Here is a 19560-nt window from a genome sequence, read left to right on the forward strand (position 1 = left end):
GAACTATAGTTAAAATAGGCACATGTATGGAACAACTAGTTAAAATATGCATTTCTCACAAACTGCACCTTGCTCTTCAACCTTGTCTCAGGACAAACGGCTCTTGCTCGTCATATTTTGGCTCTACGGACGCACTGTGACCCTCCAGGACAGAGAAAAAACAAACGTGCTTGTGCTTCAAACTCACTGAACTTTATTTTCTGCAGCTCCTTCTGGATCGGCCTGTATAAAATGCAAGTCATGGCTGATTTGCAGAAACACTTTGCAGCCACAGTTACTTTTAATTAAAGGCAATATTCTCTAGAAAAAGTGTTGTTTAGGTATTACACAAGAGAGGTGAGTGAAATATAAATATATGGGAGTGAATTGGGTCTGTTTTGGTAATGCATTTGCATTATGAATGCTGAATACATTGCTACTCAAAGCCCATCTTCGTTGTGTTGAGTGGTTTTTGGGCGAGTTCACAGATTTCAAAATAGCTCGGTTTATCAGAGCCGTCTAGATCAATTATTGTTCCTGCAACTAATAAGCAAGTCGACTTTCCATTTGTAACCTGTGGTGCTATTCGAGCGATTAGTCTTGGAAAGGCAAAAATCTGATCTCAAGAGGTAAAACAAAGGTCAAGTGGAAATGAATTGGAATTTAATCTCTTTCTGGCAAAGGCAACAATTTTACCAGTCAATGCTTTAATTCTTAGGAGGCATAACTGGTTTGTTTCAAGGAGACTGGATGTTCTTTTTCCTCTCATGTGTAATAAATTAAAAACAGAAACACATTTGCAGTGGATCCATGGAGGTGGCAACCCTCTGATGCAGAATGAATGCTGGTGACGGTGCGAGTCTACTTGGTTGACGAGCAGTGGGGGATGCAGGTGGGCAGGCTCAGGCTTATCTGCCAAAGCAGCCTAAGTTACACCACACCTCCTGCCTTAAGAACCGCCACGACTCAACAACCCCATGCAGAGAGAATGAGAGGGTGGCAACATGAAGTGAGGAGAAGAAAGAGGCAGCGCTAGATCAGAAAAAGCAGCACAAACACACAGTGGACTCTGTGAGCTATGAAGTACTGTCTGCAACAGCAGCTGCATTTATCTTTACTTGATCTGAACATTTTTAAAGGCAACATCAGAGATTTTGATTGATAAAAGGTGTGTTCTTTTTAAAAAATATCTTTGAAACTAAAAAAAATGACTCATTTGTCTTCCATGTTGAATGGTATGATGGTGTTAAAATTAGGGATGGGGCCGATCCGATCCAGTATCGGTATCAGCCTCCGATACCAGCATAATTTACGCATCGGATTTTTCCGATCCAACCTGCCGATATTTCCGATCCATGATGCACGTTGGCTTCAAACTATGGAATGGATTTCCTGAACGGCGGCGTGTCTCATGAGCCCAGAGTAATAAGACCCGCCTCACATTCAGGAAATCCAGTTCATAGTTTGCAGCCAGCTACAACGTGAGGACTGAGTTAGCAGCACTGTGGCTAACAGCTAACAAACTTTTCATGTAAACATGTCCGCTGTGTGGAAGTATTTTACACTAGAAACGCCACAAAACAAGACAGCAACGTGCAATGTCTGCAGAGCCATAGCGCCACATTAAACCGTGGTAAAGTTAGTTTTACGATGGACATTCGAGCTCCGGGGCTTCAGCGGGGCGCTGCTCTTGCTCAACACGAAACAGGCGACTCGACCCCGACCAGCCGCGTCCAATCTGCCCGTCTCCGAGGAGGGACAGACTGAGCGCGGCTGCCCCAAATCAGACTGCCTGCTTCGGACTGAACAAGAAGAAGACATCGCTGAAGCCACGGAGCTCAAATGTTTACAGAGAAGTTGCTAAACTTCATCATAATTAATGACCAACCACTATCAGTTGTAGAAAACGAAGGATTTCTCAGCTTGATACTTGCAGCCAAGATATAGTTTACCCTCCAGAGATATTTATCAGTACAACAGTAGACAATAAAAAACATATGATTTGAAAATTATATATATTAAAAACAAAAGACAGCTACATTATAAAGTGATGTAAAATACTAAAAACAGGAACATGTCTGTTGGTTTATGCCATGAACTTAGCAGATGTTTGAAGACAATTAACATTTAATTTAATTTAATTAATTTATTCATTCATTTAAAATAAACACAATTTAAAAAAAAATCATCAAAAAGAAAATATTGAATGAAAAGAGTGCAGAAAGAAGAAAAATAATTCTTATATCTGCCCCTTATTTAAAAAAATACAAAATAACTTTAAACAATCACTAAGCACTTTAATATCCACTTTAAAGCTAGGAATTAAAAAAAAAAAAAACATATTTTGTGTTAGCATAATTTAATTCTAACTTTAAAACTTATCCAACATTAATAAAACTTACCTCAAGTTGCCTTTTTGGACATGCATGCATATATTTGTACAAATTGTACTTGAGAGATTATTACAGCCTCATATAAAATCAATGATGATCACGATATCGGAACTGGATCGGTATCGGCCGATATTCAGATCTAGGTATCGAGATCGGATCGGGAGTTTAAAAAAGTGGATCGGTGCATCCCTAGTTAAAATACAATATCAAAACAAACCAATTATGTCTCCAAAGAATTAAATACTACGTTAATCTAAAATGTAAAAAGTTACTAGCTTTTGATCTTTTTTTACAAGGATCTAGTCAGACTAAGACCACACAAAAGGAGGACTTTTGCATGTGAATAACTAGTTCTGGCTGTCACCAGCGAACTGGTTGATCCACTATGAGAAGGTTTTATTTATAAGCCTGAGTTTGTTGCAGCTCCTCAGACTGAAGAAGTCTTTTGGATAAAAAACAAAACGTTTCAACAAAGAAGAATCTGTCCAAAGGACCCGAGTCAACCTTGTCAGATCTACTTTTAAGCAGGGCTAAATTTGAGCCGGATCCTGCTGGAACAGGATCCGACAACTCTTATTTTGACAGGGTGCATTCCATTAACGGTTTGCTTGAATCCGGTAACTCTCAGGCTTACTAATAATAAAGTTATGAACAAATATGACTGTCTTGAATGAATTAAGCTTTTAATGGATATGTAAACTGAAAATGATTACATAAACACTAATTTTAAACACAACAGTCACGTATGAGCATATGATCTGCCTCTTCAAGTTGCATTTCTGCGTCTACCCTTAAAAAAATCTCTGCTCCAAAAGAGTGGTGGGGGTGAGTGATGAGCTAACCAGGCAGCTGTACGCGGGCAGGCGCCTGGAGGTTGACATGTGGAGTTGGACAACAACAAGGAGGGGCGCTTACTTGATGGTTCCCTCAAGTAAGGGGGGGGTCTTGACAGAAGCAGGGTGTTTACAAATGTAGGTAAATGTAGATGTTGTTTAACAACCCATTATAATACACCAAAATGCAAGAAATCGCATTTAATCAATTCAAAATTTATAGGGGAAGTCCCCCAGAGCACCCCCATCCCCCTCCTCTGCCGATCCACTTGCTGGAAAATGCACTTCGGTGTCATTGATCAGTTGACAAAGTAAGCCCTGCTTTTAAGCAGTATAAAAATTAGAAAGCATAGTTTTCTTATAAATGATTGGGGTGGCCACCAATTTATAGTGACCCTTTTTGTGCCAAGGGGCAGCCACATACCAAAATGGAAGTTGGCACGTTGCCTATTTACATGGCGGTAGACTTCTTGGATCTTGGCATGGCAACCCCCATTTCGAAAAAAAAACTTTCTTACGCCTAGATGCAGCCACACACCAAAATGGAAGTCAGTACCTCACTTGTTTTTCAGGTCATCATGCTCACAACATGCATGAACAGATGGACAGACGGAGGCCATTTCCAATTCCCCCTCTTTGTTCCACGACAAGGACAAAAATGGCTGAAGTCAGATAAATCTGCAACCAAACTCCAACTCACTTTGTATCTTAAAAATCTTATTAACATGAATGCAAAAGGAAAAAAGGACAAAAAGAAAAGACAAAATAAAATCCCTCATCACTTTAGCGTATGGTGACATTATTAGTGTCCCAGTTTCTTTTTACAATTTATATTTATGTTATTGCAGGATCCAACATTTTTCAGTCAGGTCATCTGGACAGTTTTTTTGGTGCTGAAACGTTTCGCCTTCGATCCAGAAGGCTTCATCAGTCAAGGAAACAAAACTGATTCTTCCTCCAACAGCTTACTCCAAAGTGGAACAAACCAGTTCTGCTTGTGATAAGATGGTCTCTATGGTACGCCCCTCCTCCATTGCCGGCCCTCTTCCTTGTTGACAGTCATGTCAAACTGGTTGAAAACAACAAAGTCCATGCTCAATAATCCAGGCATAATTAATCCAGGATTATTGAGCATGGACTTTGTTGCTATTGTAGGATGCAACTGGGATCCTATGTACACAACTTTGTTCCACCTCATGTACCACATGTGATGCTAATGATAAAACTTACACGAACTTGAGCTTTTTGCCTTGTGTACCCTAGAATACACATGAACCCTTGTTCACCTTTCTTTGCTCTGTAAAAGTGTTTGCTCTGATCCGGCTGACTCTGCTGTATCTCTCCGTCACACCACCGGGAGCCTCGCACCTTCCCCAAAATTATCTCCAGGGCTCCTAATGTGTCGACTAAGCAGCTCCAGGCTCGCTGTCAGGGAGCTCCGCTGCGCTCCTGTGAGGATGTGTGAATGTGAGATTCCAGGTGTCACTTTAATTGAGACCTTGATATTGCTTTCTGAACAAAACAAGAAAATTGTAGGGAAGAGACAATGCTACACTTGTAAGAAAACGGCTGATTACACAGTGGGATCAGCTTGACTGAAGTCTAAAACACAGATTCAAGGTCCCTGAACGTTCAATTAATGCACCCAAGTCACGCTTTTCATAACATGCAGGGAGAGGAACCTTAGTCCAAACAGAATAAAAAAGCCCTTCTGCCCATGACTGCATATAAACAGAGCCTGGTCTTTTTTTTTTTTGCATTGTAACAACATTACAGAGGTCCCTCAGCTGATTGATGAAAGTGCCATGTCTGCAAGTGCCTCTTTTACATAGCGAGGAGCCTTGTCTGAAGCTCGCAATTCATCATTCGACAGTGGGATGGATGCATCCATCTTAATGCATTACAAACCCAAACAAGTTTCAGGTCAGACACAGCTTCCCCTCTGCGTGATTATAAAAGGAAAGAAGCAGAAGAGATTGTTGAGATAACGTGGATGGAAAATAAGAATACTGTCACTTTGATGTTTGCATCCCTTTCCTAACCCTACCTACGCGGAGACAGACCATCAGAAAAGGCCATCAGTGTCAGATGTCTAGAGAGCTTCTGATGTTTTACCGGTCTTAAAAGGATAAATCCACTCCAAATCTCACAGAATCACTGTGAAGAACAGCTCCTGGCAGTGTTCTCTGCATTTCTGAGACAGCTTTGTTGGGAAGAAGATCTCCATCAGTTTTACACATAAAAGTGTGAAATTGTGCAATGAACCTTAAACGTCTTGGGGGGAATTTGGTGGAGTCTGCTGACCCTGATTATCTAACTACTTTAATCTTTTAAGATCTGATCTATTGGATTTTCCCAGCTCTGGTAAGGCTGCACGATATGGACTAAAATTAATATCTCAATATTTTTAAGATAAATCGCAATATGCAATATATATATATCAATATTCAAACAGCGCAGACATGTTCCTGTTTCTAGTATTTTACATCGCTTTATAATGTACCTGTTTTTGTTTCGTTTTTTTAATCCAACTTTCTTCCATTTATTTTTTTAATTCATATGCTTTATTTTATGATTGTCTACCGTTGTCATCATTATTTGTTAAAATCAAGTCTCGCTTGTAAATGAGTCCCGTGGCTCAAAAAGACCAACCTGTATAAATAAAGGTTGAATTAATTAATATATTTTTCTTTCCATAAAGTAACAAAAATATATTTCTGAGTCAAAGCTTTGTCCCAATTGTCACACAGGCACATTTATTAACAAAGAGCTGTAACTCTACTAAGAGTCTAAAAAATAAACTATTTACCGTACAAATATTAAATAACAATCCTCTTCAGCTGCGCCGCCTTCACAACGTTAGTGCGTGTGAAGCAGCATCTGCTTCGACCGGCTGGGTTTGAGAGGAACAGGAAACAATGACAGAAATGTAATGGCAGGTCAATAATCAAATTAAGATAAAAATAATATCAAATGAAAACTACAAATACTGTATAAGAAACTATAAACTAGAGAAAGTGAACGTCACTGTGCTCCTGAACTGAACTATATTCATTTCAATGTTTTTTTTATTATAGTATGCAAGAGTTATGGGTGCACGTTCACTGAGTAAATTACACACCAACATGCAGTATTTTATTTCAATCAGTCCGAGGTGCGGCTTAATTCTCCTGCTGCAGAACTCGTTTCAATCCATCACAAAGAGAGTCTTAAACAGAAGTGCATGCTAGCCTAAAAAAAACCAAACTATATAACTCTGAAGCTCGTGAAAATCTTTTACATTACTGCTCTCAAGTCAAATGGATGCTGCAGCGTAGACCACCAGGAGTTTTGAGCGTATTTAGAAGTCAACACTTGGTAAATATTCCATGGTATTTTGCAGTTTACCAGGTAAACGTGCAGCCGTATTCTTCAGCTGCAACAAGTATAATAAAACTAATTAACACTGATGAGTTCAAGAGGACGAAGGGGTTCATTTCCTCCAGTTTAACCTTGGAAAACAACATTTTCCTTAACTTGCATCTTTTTTCTGGGAATAGTTTGACTACTGTACTTCTACTTAAATATTTACATTTGAACTTTAATCTCAAAAGTGAAAAAAACAAGTTAATGCCTCTCTTCTTTTTCTCTCCCTGAGGAGCCTTACTACTCCGTCGTACTGTTGAAAACCTGGTCAGTGCAGCTGAAGTCGGACCACCTCGGTTTTACTGCTGAATACAGAGTGGACCGCTGTCTGCTCAGAACCAGAGGAAGTGGCAGCTGCTGCTGTTAATTCCCAGAATGAGCCTCAAGTCAGAGTTTTCTTTCAGCCTTTATAAACACTCTCATCCAAGGCGGTCATGAATATACATATAGCTGAAAAGATAAACATACCTTTAAGCTGCTTATATTTACTCACCACAACTAAACGCACCCTGATTGAAATCAATTCATGCTCACTCATCGTGGATGTCACGCTCAAAAGAAAATTAACTCCAGCATAAAGCACACTAAGGTATCAAATTCATAAAGTGGAAACAACACAATTATATATATATATATATATATATATATATATATATATATATATGTATTCCTTTTAGACTTGCCTGCTTTTTGTTCTTTAGGGCCAACTAAGGTGAATCCAGGTGAAACGACTTAAACCTTCTCTGGCTCCAACTGCTCCATGAAAACATTAATGCATGAAAGTGGGCGAGAGTTAAAAGCCTTAAAGCAAAGAGGAAGCAACTGCAAATGTGAGTTCATTTTACTGAAACAGACACATTTAAAATAATAAATTTCCTCCAAACCTTGAGCCAATTCCAGATCACAAAAGGTTGAAAATAAAATATGTCCAAAGCGGAACAATCAAGGAAAGCGAGGTCCGAAAACAAAGTCCTGGGTCCAACAGTTGAGCTAATATTTCTCTGTTTTCTTGCATTGCCTCATTGCTCTTGGCTAATGTGAAGGGAGGGATTGTGGGTAATTGGCATGCAGGGTTCAGCAGAGCCGGTGGACGAGCCAGGTCCTGAGCCCAAGCACAAAGCACAACGGCTTTTCTGTGCCCGCAAAATGAGTTTAAAGCTGTGATTCAGCAGCAAGCTGAGACCTGTACGATGCGACCGGTGCCATCCATCACAGCAAATCCATTTCTCTGGCAGAACAACAGAGCCACGCCATCACGCTGCACCTCCCACACACTACAGCAGCAGGTAGAGAGAAATCAAAAAGACGGGGCGTGTAGGGGTGCAGGATAGTAAACACTATTGTAAATGCTTTGAGACTATTAATATTTTTCATTTGTGTTTCTTTGAGATGAAGCATCTCCACACAGGTTGAATGATTAACTTGTCCTAAATGGAGACCTACTGCTTTTTAGATCAGCAGAAAAGTAACCTAATTGTTCCTCCTTACAATCTATTACACATGGACGATGCCTTCAGGGTCGTGATGCGGCGTTAAGTGGCAGAACAGGAGCACAAGGAAGCGCCAAGGACCATGGGAGATATTATGCCAGGTAAACTGGGGTTTCTATTTTTTATAAGCATTGGTCTTTAAGGCCATTGCTAGTGGGTGTTCACTTCGTGCACAGCACTGAAAACTCTAGTCCACGCCCACCTGAGGTGTGGGCCCCACCCCCAGTCTATACAAGCTGCCCTGAGACCAGGGTTCAGTTCCCCTCACAGGTTTAGTTTTAAAGTCAAAGCTTAATTTGATTTTAAAATAATTCATTGGTGGGCTGGACTGGGCTCACTCACAGACTGGATGTGGACCCCAGCTGAATATATTTGCTCACATTAGGAGCAGCTGTGGCTGAGTGGTTACAGCAGTCGTCCACCAATGGGAGTTGGGGTTCAATTCCACCAGCAGTCACATGCTGAAGTGTCTGTGGGCAAGACACCGAACTCCTCATCGCGTCTCATCGGTGTATGAATGTGATAAAGCTCTGATTAGTCTCTGCAGATTCAGATTAGTTTTGTAGAGTGGGTAAATGAGGGCACAGATTATATTGTAAAGCGCTTTGAGTGTTTTGACCAGATAGAAAGTTGCTATACAAGTACAGTCCATTTACCATTTATGACTCAAACAAATTGTTTTAACTAACGCCAGTCACCTGGTTTAACTCGTTTAGTCGCTGGATCTAATCTGGGCTGATGTTCCAGCTGATATGTCGGTTACAAACAGAGCACAGACCACGCCCACTCTATTAATCTCTGTCACGCAGGCTGTAATTAATGAGATACAGGAAGTTCAACAGGAAGCATGTTGAGCACAGAAGGATGTCTAGCTGAAACAAAATGGCATAGCTAAATATTCAATTACAAAAAAACTCAAACTACAACCCCCAAATGCAAACTGTTTAACGGCAAGTTAAGGATTTACCAAACAGTAAAACATAATTTACAAAAGGTAGCCAACATATGAAATATTTTAATTATACAACGAATACAGATGACACTATTGAATAATTTTAATATTTTCAGAGGGCGTTCGTGCCAGCACTGACTCACCGCTGCAAATTAGTGGTCAACAACAGATGGGATAAAGGAACGCTGAAGGCAAAGTGTCAGATGATCAAGTCTTCTCATTAACTTTCCTCCGGCCTGCAGAGGGATAAAAAAAGAAGAAGGGGCAGGGGGAGGTGGGGAGTAGAGGTTTAATGAAAACTCCTGCAGTGAGGGTTCCTCTCTCCTACGATGAGACTCTGTGAAAAGCCTGGCAGACAGATGGGCTGAGAAACTGATCAGTGGAAGGGGTCCACAGGGACCAGCTCAGAATCAGAGACTGTTTAGTTCAGGTACACAATCAAGGGCATCAAAGAGGAGGAGATGGCACCAGAATCCCCAACAAGCAGCGGGTTATTTTACTCACATGAACAGGTTCACATGCACAGGAGCTCATGATCCAAACTGGAGTTTTATTTCAGCTCTTTCTGACAGGTCTAATATTAATATTAATAAACAATTGGCCGACTGATGGATGAGCCGCACCATCGGCATGGAATTTGTATTTAAAATTAATTATTTTAAATTATTTAGCACCTCCTGCACATTTGTGCAGCCCTTACTGCTGCAGGATAAACTTCCTGCTGCAGCTGATCAGCTGTTCTCCGTGCAGAGCGGAGAAGTGGGCGTGGCCAAGAGCGCTTGCAGGCAGCAAAGAGCAGACGAGGCAGGGAGCTGAAATCATGACATTCTGTGCTCTTTTAGAGCGTTTAGAAACACTGTACATATTGCAAGAGTGTGGGAAAAGTTTAAAGCTGCACCCTTCATCAGGGGTCACCACAGTGAACTAACTCGCATGAAGACTTGGCAATTATTTTACGCCAGATACCCTTCCTGACGCAGCCACAAACCACTGAGCTACCACAGCCCTCTGTGTGGAGCAGAGAGCTGCCATCTAGGGAGCCCAGGGGGAGCAGATGGGGGTTAAGGGCCTTGATCAAGGGCCCAGAGTGGGGTAAATGAGGGCGGAGGCAGGTGTGCATGTTTCTCCTTTTCCACCCACATTTTGATGTCGGTCCGGGGAGTCGTACTGGCGATCTTTTGATCACAGGCCCGCCTTCTCCAACCTCTGTGCCACCACTCCTCCTACTCCCTAGGTCTAAAAAAAAATAAAAATAAAAAATAACAAATTAAATTTTAAACATCACCTCAGACCACTAAAGAAAACTATTTCGCATGAGAGACTGCATTTTTTTTTCCTGTGCTTCTCCATCTTTAGTCGACGTTTTGTGCAGCTTCCATCTCTACGCAGGGGCAACTACCGTCCCTTTACCCAACAATGTCACTTTCACCTTTGTAAAGCTGGAGGTTCAGAAATTCAACCCGTCAGAGCAAGTCCTGCAACTGACATTCCCACAGACTCAGTACTCGCATGCAGCGCTGATAAGCCGCCCAACACCACTGTGATAAATAAATCACAGTAAACGCCAAATGAAACCAGGGAGAGGCTTCCAACAAAGTTCAGTCAGGTCATCTGGACAATTTTTTATTTGTTTTGGTTGAGATGTTTCGTCCTTCATCCAAAGGACTTCATCAGTTTGAGGAGCCACAACAAACATAGTCCCACAAGCAGCACACTCCCATAGTGGACCAACCAGTTTGCTGGTGATAAGATGGTTTCTGGGTCCCGCCCTCTCCCCCGTCGACTCTTAAGTACATAATGCAAAAGTTGAACGTCACTCCTTATTTTTATTATTTTAAACCGGTCCCCAGGTTTTCTGAAAGCTTTATTTTTTTTAAGTTTTGGTTACATTTTCACTCATCTTTGCAATCTATAGAGGAATCTTGTTAAAGTAATAAATTATAGTAATATTCTCAAGTTGATGATTATGTTTTTTCCTACATCACTACAGTTTATGAAATATCTAAGATTCGTGAAGCACATCGTGTGCTCAGTTGTGTCCAAAAAAAGAAATGAATCTGAGGAACAACAGAATTCTCTGATGCTTCAACTTAGAGCAGAAGTTCTTTTTTTTATTTTTTTTTATCTCAATCCTTCCTTCCTTTGAGCTGTGGCCACTTTCTGCACCATAAAGTAATTTTTTATGCAATTTTTTTTTCTTAATGCTTTTAAGGCTTCAGACAAAACTGAGTCAGACGACGTTTTATGCTTTCTTATAATATTGCACAAGATAAGCATGTGGTGAAAGTAGCACTTTGTTCTTTTTTTATTGTCAGAATGTATTTCAGCCGTGCACCCAGCAATCTGATCTCAACCATTTGGAAATCAAAAACTGGTTTGTAGTGATCGTCTGATAAACTATGAGTGAATGCAGATTATATAATCTAGCCGATTTGAATAAACGAGGCAGAAATCAAACTCTCCATGACTAAAATTAAAACCCTTAACTTCAATAGATTCCACTTCACACTTTTATACAGGTCTGTAAATATTAGTTTTTAATTCACTGTTTAAACACTAAAGAAAAACGAGTACACGCATCTACAACACTTGGCTTACAAAAGAAGCAATCTATTTCTACAAACCGCTGCCACGTAATCTTCTATTCAAGCATCAAGTTGCATTTCTCTGAACTTTATCGAATTCTTGCTGCCCCGTAAAGGCCTGACTGCCTCTTCCAAAATGTGTTCTCTAGTCAGAGTTTCCCTGAAGGAGTGCATCTCGTCATCAGAGCAGCGTTTGTCTTGTTTCTCCTGCAAACAGGAACCTTAGTGTAAGTAGTCTCATTCATAAACATGGTTTTAAACAAACAAACAAACAAACAAAAAAACCCAACTTGTTTGTGAATCCTCTATGGAACTCCAGCATCATCAGTCGCTGAAAACTAGGATTTTTACTCTCGTGTTTAGGATCTATAAACACCAGCCGGTGATATTAAAATACTCGATAGTGTAAATAAAAATGGATGGCTGTTTAGAAGTTCAGTTGAAAATGGCATATTGGCTACTGAAAACCCCAAGAAGCAATTAATAATATCAGGAAGATTAAAGTAAACGTGTTTTTTCCCCACTGCTGGTTTCCATCTGAGATGGGCCTCAATATTTACTGTTCTACCTTATTAGAAACCAACAAGACCAGTTGTTCTCACGCTTTATAACAAGTCCCACCTCAGTAAGTACCGTGTTGTCCAACTATGAGCATTATGGCGGATTAAAAAAAAAAAAAAAAATATATATATATATATATATATATATATACATACATACACACACACACACACAGTCAAAGCTAGTATTCATATCTGGCAGACGAGCAAACTGGCTAAACCCTAATCTGTGATGAGGGCTTCACCTTAAGATGTGATGGTTTCATGCATTTGCTGCTAGAAACAAAACCAGAACCGAACCAACCACTGACCCAACCAACAATCCATTATATTTTAACTGCTTTTATTTTCCAGGATGTGGGGTAGCTGGACCACATCTCCAGTCACTGTGTGAGAGGTGCAGGACACCCTGGACAGGTTGCAAGTCCATCATAGGGACACGGACAAACATTCACACCCTCACCCGATTCAGGGAAAATTTAGAGTTACCGATTAACCCAACATCTATGTTTCTAGTAACCAGAGTAAGCAGATGGCTCAGTGGTTAGCATTGTTGCCTCACAGCAAGAAGGTCTCGGGTTCAATCCCCAGTTGGACCTGTGGTCTTTCTGTGTGGAGTTTGCATGTGCTTCTCGTGCTTGCTTGGGTTTTCTCCAGGTACTCTGGTTTCCTCCCACAGACCAAAAACATGCATGTTAGGCTGCCTTCAGGTTCAGGCCTCCCTTGTAAAAGAGATGGGATTGGCCTGGTTAAATTAATGTTAATACATAATAATAAAAGTTACATGTGCACAGTGAGGACATGCAAACTCCACACATGACATAAATGGTTCTTTGTTCTGACCCAGCAAAGAGTAGGTGGTACTTTAGAAGTTGTTCAAGGCTGGAGCCAAACAGTCATAATAGAAAAACAACAAAATGAATAAATAAATTAGAAGACTTAATTCAAACAAAAACAAAAAAGTCCTGAATTGAAACTCAAAGGCAGAGTCTTCAGGCTGAGTTTATTAGTTGCCGACTCCGTTTTGCAGAACTGGTCACAGCTGCAGAACTTTGAAAAGTTTCTTCTGTCTGACATTTCGGTAAAAAATATTTTTTATTTTTACGTGACATGCCGGTAAAAATACCCTTAAGATAACTTCAAAAACACTTAACACCTAATGTACCTTGTATTTCAGTCAGGAGGTCCCTGATATTTTGGTTTGATGCAACAGCTGCAATGTGGAAGAAAAAACAATGATAATAATAATTAAAGAAAGAAAGAAAATGGTATGAGTAGTCCAATAAAAGTCAGAGTTTTGATGCAGGGGTTGGGATCACAGATCTTGTTGTCCATAGTCTGGTTGTGGTCTTTTAAGCACCCCCCTTTGACACTGGTCAAATGATGGTAAGTGACCTGGCAAACAAAGTGCATCGAGCACACCGGACTCGTGTTGTTGGATCTGTGGTCCCCCCGCGGGCTGAGACACCTTTGACAATAGAAATCAGTCGAACACTGTCGCCATGGTTACCACTGCCTGGCACCTCAGGCTGTGGCAAATACACTGACCACCGAGGAGCATTTGAGACGACACCGACACAGCCTGTGTGCATTGTCACGCAATAAAAACCTCAGCGCATGACAGACAGCAGTGAGCTGGTGAAGTTTGAAAAAGTCGAAAATAAAAAAATAAAACCCGATGGTAAATATGACAAGAGGACGGAGGAAAAGAGCGGGAAGGAGGACAGTGCTGGTAGGGCGTCCATCTCCAGCTGGTACATCATGGAATGGTATTTAAGCTTGTAATAACGAGACACCATCCTCAGAAATGTTGGAGAATGAAGAAGGTTTTATTGTCAGAGAAAAGGTGCCGTGGATTGTTTTTTTTTATTTTTTTACATCAGCAACGTTCCCGTTTGTTACCCCAAGCTATTTCTCTGAACATTCCCCTGCTCCATTTCACAGCCATTCTGTTGTGCCGTTTACTCTGTGATGAATGGCTCCATTTCAAGATTACTTTTTTTTTTTTTTAAGCTGGAATAGATTACTATCTGGGCAACCGTGCAGAAACAAGACTGACGTCCAAGAAAAAGAATAAATATTAAATAATTAGAACTACACCAAAAGTTCATGCTCAATAATCCAGGTAAAAAAAAATCCAACAATGTTCAGTCAGGTCATCTGGACGGTTTCTTTTTTTTTTTGTTGATACATTTTGTCCTGCATCCAAAAGACTTCGAAGTCCTTCATGACTGATGAAGTCCTTTGGATGAAGGATGAAAAGTCTCAACAACAAAAAAAGAAACCGTCCAGATGACCTGACTGAACATTGTTGGATCACAACTACAGTTCACCGACTGTCTGTAGAAATTATAAAATATGTTCCTCTGACTTCTTTGAGTTTTCTTCTTTGCGTTTGTTTCAAGTTCTGGCTGATGCAGATTCAGACCAAAGGTCGTGAAGGCCACCAGAGAACAGTGTTTACCGAGAGCGGACACAGACAATACGTTGGCCTTTTAAATGGTTGGTCTCATTATAATCCTGGTTTCTACCCTCAGAGGGAGAGAGTATCAAATAAATGGCATCGTTACTAACCAGTAGATACAAAGACTATTTAAAATTATTACATTAATTCATCACATGATGATGTAAACAGTGCAGTTTTCCCATCGCTTCAAATGGACTTGTTTTAATTGTGATTAGTTGCTATAATTCACAATTTATAGAAATGCCTGGGGTTGCTGGTGAATACTAAGCAGTTTAATTAATTAAAGTATAAATTGATGAAATAATAATTAGCTTAATTCAACCAACATTATTTTAATGGAGCTCGTGAACTAGAAACTAAATGCCCCCACTGCTCTAGTGATTTTTTTTTTTTTTTTTAGGAGGGACTCTGGGTCTTGGCTGTGACTTTTTAAATTTACAGACGGAGCAATTACAGTTTCAAAGTCTGCATCACATTTCTGATTTTTGTAAAGCTTTGACCTGCAGAGTCAGATTATTTTACAGACTCTCGGTTTATTAGGATTATATTTGAGAGCTTAAAAAACATTTATTGACTTTTTGACATTCGGGGAGGTTGCATGAGCTTCTCTATCCAACTATGAAATTATAAAATTAAAATAAAATTAAAATTCTAAATTACTGCAAGTAATATTTTACATTTAAAATCTAACATGGGGGGGGGGGGGGGGGCTTAACTGCCCTTAACTGAACAAATTTCTATTATAAGTTCATTTCAGTTTATTTATTTAGCTCCAAGTCACAACCAAAGTCTCAGGGAACTGAACTTAAACATTCATATGTAAAAATAACAATTTAACACTATTTATCTGAGGAGCAGACTGTTTCATCGCAGACTTCCATCTTGAGCAAGCATGAAGGCGACAGGGGAAAGGAAAAACTCCCTCATGAAGAAGAAACCTTTAGTAGAACCAGGCTCAGGAAAAGCAGCCATCTGCTTCGACCGGCTGGGTTTGAGAGGAACAGATACACAATGGCAGGTCAAGAATCACGTTAATATAGAAATAGTATCAAATAAAAACTATTCATTTGTAACAATTCATTTTAGGAAATTAGGTCAATGTGTCCTCTAGTAGTCCAAGTTTATGACAGAACAACAAGCCAACCCTAACTATAGGATTTATTTTAAAAGGAAAGTCTTAAGCCCAGTCTTAAAACTGGACAATGTGTCAGCCTCACGGACAGAAACTGGAAGTTGGTTCCACAAGAGAGGAGCCTGATCACTGAAAGATCTTCCTCCCACTCTGCTTTTGGAAACTCTAGGAACCACGAGTAAGCCTGCAGTCTGAGAGCAAAGTGCTCTCTTAGGAAAATATGGAACAATAAGATCTCAAATATACGACGGAGCTAGGTTGTTGAGAGCTTTGTAGGTTAGAAGTAAGATTTCAAGATTTAAAAAAAAAAAAAGATTTTTATAAATTAATATAAATCAAAATAAAAACAAACGTATTGTCAAGTTTTTGAACGCTTGAACTGATCACTGTATGGAAACATACAATGACGACAACACATAGCACTTTACTTTATAATCATCGATTAAACAAATGTAGCTGAAGATCAGCCGATTCTGGCCACCTGCTAAGAAATCAGTGTCTTTTTTTAGTTATTTAAGATAAAAACAAAGTTTATTCAAAAACTGTTCGGGTGTGGAGATCAAAAGTATGTCTTGTATTTCTGTACTGACACTCAAACTGTGTGACTATTTTAAACTTAGACAAAACAGAGGTACAATAGTTTAGTAAGGATCCAGAATGTTTCTATGCACACTACAGTGAAAGTAAAAAATGAACAGAATGAGCCAAGTAGAGTGGTGGAGAGAGACACTTTAAAAAGAGCTGTAAAAAGTTGTTAAACTTTCTTTAACAAACTTTAAGTTACCAGGAGAGTTTAATTAAATATATGGAAGAAAAAAAAGATGAATTAAGACAGAGTCCAAGTGATAAAAATAAAAAATGTTTGTGGTCTAATTAAGACCCTGGACATAGCTGGTGTAGAAGGAAAAGCCCACAGAGCAACAAGCCATCAATGAGTTCGTGATCATTATCCAACGGTGACCAAGTTCTGCACTCGGCCACGTTCACATCCAGAACTGACAAAAGTAAAAAAAGAAAAGTTCTGTAGTGCAGAATTGATTCCATCTCCGAGTAGCTGCTTGCTCTCATCGTCTTTCCTCTGATAGCAGGGAGCGTGGGAACTGCTTTCAGAGTGTTGAGCGGAGGTGGGACACTGACCCCGACTTATCGACCAGCACTCGCAGCGCACATCTTCATGGCCGACGTGGCCACCGGCCAAATACAGTTCATTTTTTAAACGAAGCCTACTGATCACAGAAAACTAGATGCGTGTTACTTCTTTAAGCACGTAAAGCTCTGACATTAAATAAACATGTGAAATGCTTTTGTTGCATTTTTTCTGTTAAAACATTTTTTCTGGTATGATATGCTAATATGCATGCACTTACTATTGTATTGTGTGCATGCTTCTTAATTAAAGTGTTTATTAATTCTGCACTAATTAACCTTTATTATGTCACACATTAAGTGGAAGGAGGTGGATAAATCGTTTTAACTTGGCACAATAAAAAGCAATGCTTGTGGGGTTTATTTTTAAGATAAGTGCATCAAATATGGATATGTGTCAATACAAGCTGGGATGACCTGACAGCACCAGTCTGATCCATCTTTAAAAGGAAATATCTGAAAAAAATGTCTGACAGACCTAAGGTTTCTATATAAATGTTTTTTTTTTACTGCGACATGCACCATACTGTTTGGGGTTTGCAGTCAGTAAATGAGCATAAAGATGTTATGCATGAAACTAATACTGAGACATTTCTCTTGTAGCGTCTGTGAATGGCAGCAAAGCACTGAAAAGGACCGTTTCTCTCAGCTGACACTTCTGATCTGGGTTTCAAAACATGATATAAAGAGGTGATTAAAAGCCAATTAAAGCCTTTGTCAATGAAAAGGCAATTAAATGTTTCAGGGCTTGTGCTTGGGCTTCACCAAGACGATGCGAGAGGGAAAGAGCACCAGGGGAAAAGAAGGAAAATGACAAGAAACAGCTGGAAACACAAACAGCTGGGCACAAGAGACATGCGGATGCGTCTTGCTTTGAAATATATATACATCTTCATCACTATGCCGTCACAAATTATAAAAAAAACATTGCTCCAAGGCAGGTTTCAATTAGGAATCAAATCCACTGGAAACACCGAGTGGGAATGTTTTATAACAAAACCTTAAATAAAGTCACCCACCCTCCTATTTATAAGACTCATTTATGAAATCCTACAGTCTCCCTCCTGGCCATGTTTCAGCTGAATGAGCCGGCATTCTTCATTTATACAACAGGAAGTTAACAAAGATGATGAAAAACATTGAGAAATAGGAAAAAAAAGTAGTCATACATGGTATGCAAGCCAAGTTTTTGATCACCCACTTGGAGCCGGCAGGAGCAGCTCTGTTTTAGCTCTGACAGGCAGCAGCATTGACACATCGCTGTACAACCCTGGGAGATGGGCCGGGTCTGAACATGCTGCTTACAGTGCACCAACCTTTGGCCTCCAAAGGGAAAAGGGAATCACTGAAAGACAAGCCAGCACTGCAGACTACTCAAATTATTCAGAACGCCCATTACTTACAGATTATAGAGTAAAAAAACAGGTTTGGAACAAAAGGCTGATGTTTCAGAGGTGCCAAGAAGGGTCAGTCTTTGTTGAGCGGGTCTAAACTGGGATTTTTCTGCTTCTCCCATTTTGATTGGACTCTCCACATCAATTCAACACCATCACCCCATTTCTCCCCAGCTAAACTCCCATAGAGTCACCTTATGTGAACAATCAGCAGGAATTCCACAGCACCAGTATGACTTTAATCAAGCGCCCAATTGAGTGTTTACAACCAAGTTTCTCTTCCAAGATCTTGGGCTTTGATAAAAGCTCTAGGGGGAAAGATGGTTGTTATTTAACAGCGTACTCATTGGGGGTACTGATTCACCGAGGACCAGATGGTCAAATGCTTGATGGTCGTGGATTTGTTTTACTTAATATTTCCAGGTACAAGCGCTGCATCCACAAACTTAGTGTTAACTACGTAGCTCCATCCAGTGATGCCTGCACAAAAACATTCATGTTTCTTATTTCATTTAGTATATACAGTAGTTCCTCGATACTTTGCGGTTCAACGTTGGCGGACTCGCTCTTTTGCAGTATTTCAATGCAAGAGTGTAAACAACACATGACTGTCAACTTTAAGATTCACGTGATTGGGACGGTACGGGATAAAAAGAGTTAACGGAAGTGGACGGGAGCAGGAACCAACCAATAGGACCAAAAATAAAACAAAAAAAAACTTGGAACAGGTGCTGCCATTTTGTAGTTTTCTTTCAATAACCCTATACTGAAGTAACTTGGGGAGTGGTGGCACAGAGGGTAGAGAAGGTGGGCCTGTGATCGGAAGATCTCCAGTTCAACTCTCAGTACCAACAACATCGAAATGTGGATGGGATTGGTGAAGTACCCGCACCTGCCTCCACCCCCATTTGCCCCACTCTGGGCCCTTGAGCAAGGCCCTTAACCCCCACCATCTGCTCCCCCGGACGCCCTACGTGGCAGCTCTCTGCTCCGCACAGAGGGCTGTGCTAGCTCAGTGGTCTGTAGTTGTGTCAGGAAGGGCATCCGGCATTAAAAACAATTGCCAAGCCTTCTTGTGACAGTTCGCTGTGGTGACCCCTGAAGAAGGGAGCAGACAAAAAAAGAAGAAGAAGAAAAAAAAAGCCTATGTTATAACGCAAGTCAAAAAATTACACTACCCAGAAGCCAACAGTGCTTCCGGCTGCTGCTTTCTGCCAAAATTCA

At 40.2% G+C, this 19560-nt stretch overlaps 1 protein-coding gene across 1 annotated transcript in view; it reads right to left on the bottom strand.

Annotated features, from left to right (window-relative positions):
• sema6e (sema domain, transmembrane domain (TM), and cytoplasmic domain, (semaphorin) 6E) overlaps nt 1–19560 on the bottom strand; it is a 193360-nt gene that overhangs the window by 139329 nt on the left and 34471 nt on the right. The window contains exon 3 of the mRNA XM_037676120.1: nt 9196–9288. The gene's annotated coding sequence lies outside the window, so the exon portion shown is untranslated. The remainder of the gene's footprint in view (nt 1–9195; nt 9289–19560) is intronic.

The sequence above is a fragment of the Nematolebias whitei genome, chromosome 5, assembly GCF_014905685.2.
Source record: "Nematolebias whitei isolate Nwh7 chromosome 5, NemWhi1, whole genome shotgun sequence".
Lineage (NCBI taxonomy): Eukaryota > Metazoa > Chordata > Actinopteri > Cyprinodontiformes > Rivulidae > Nematolebias > Nematolebias whitei.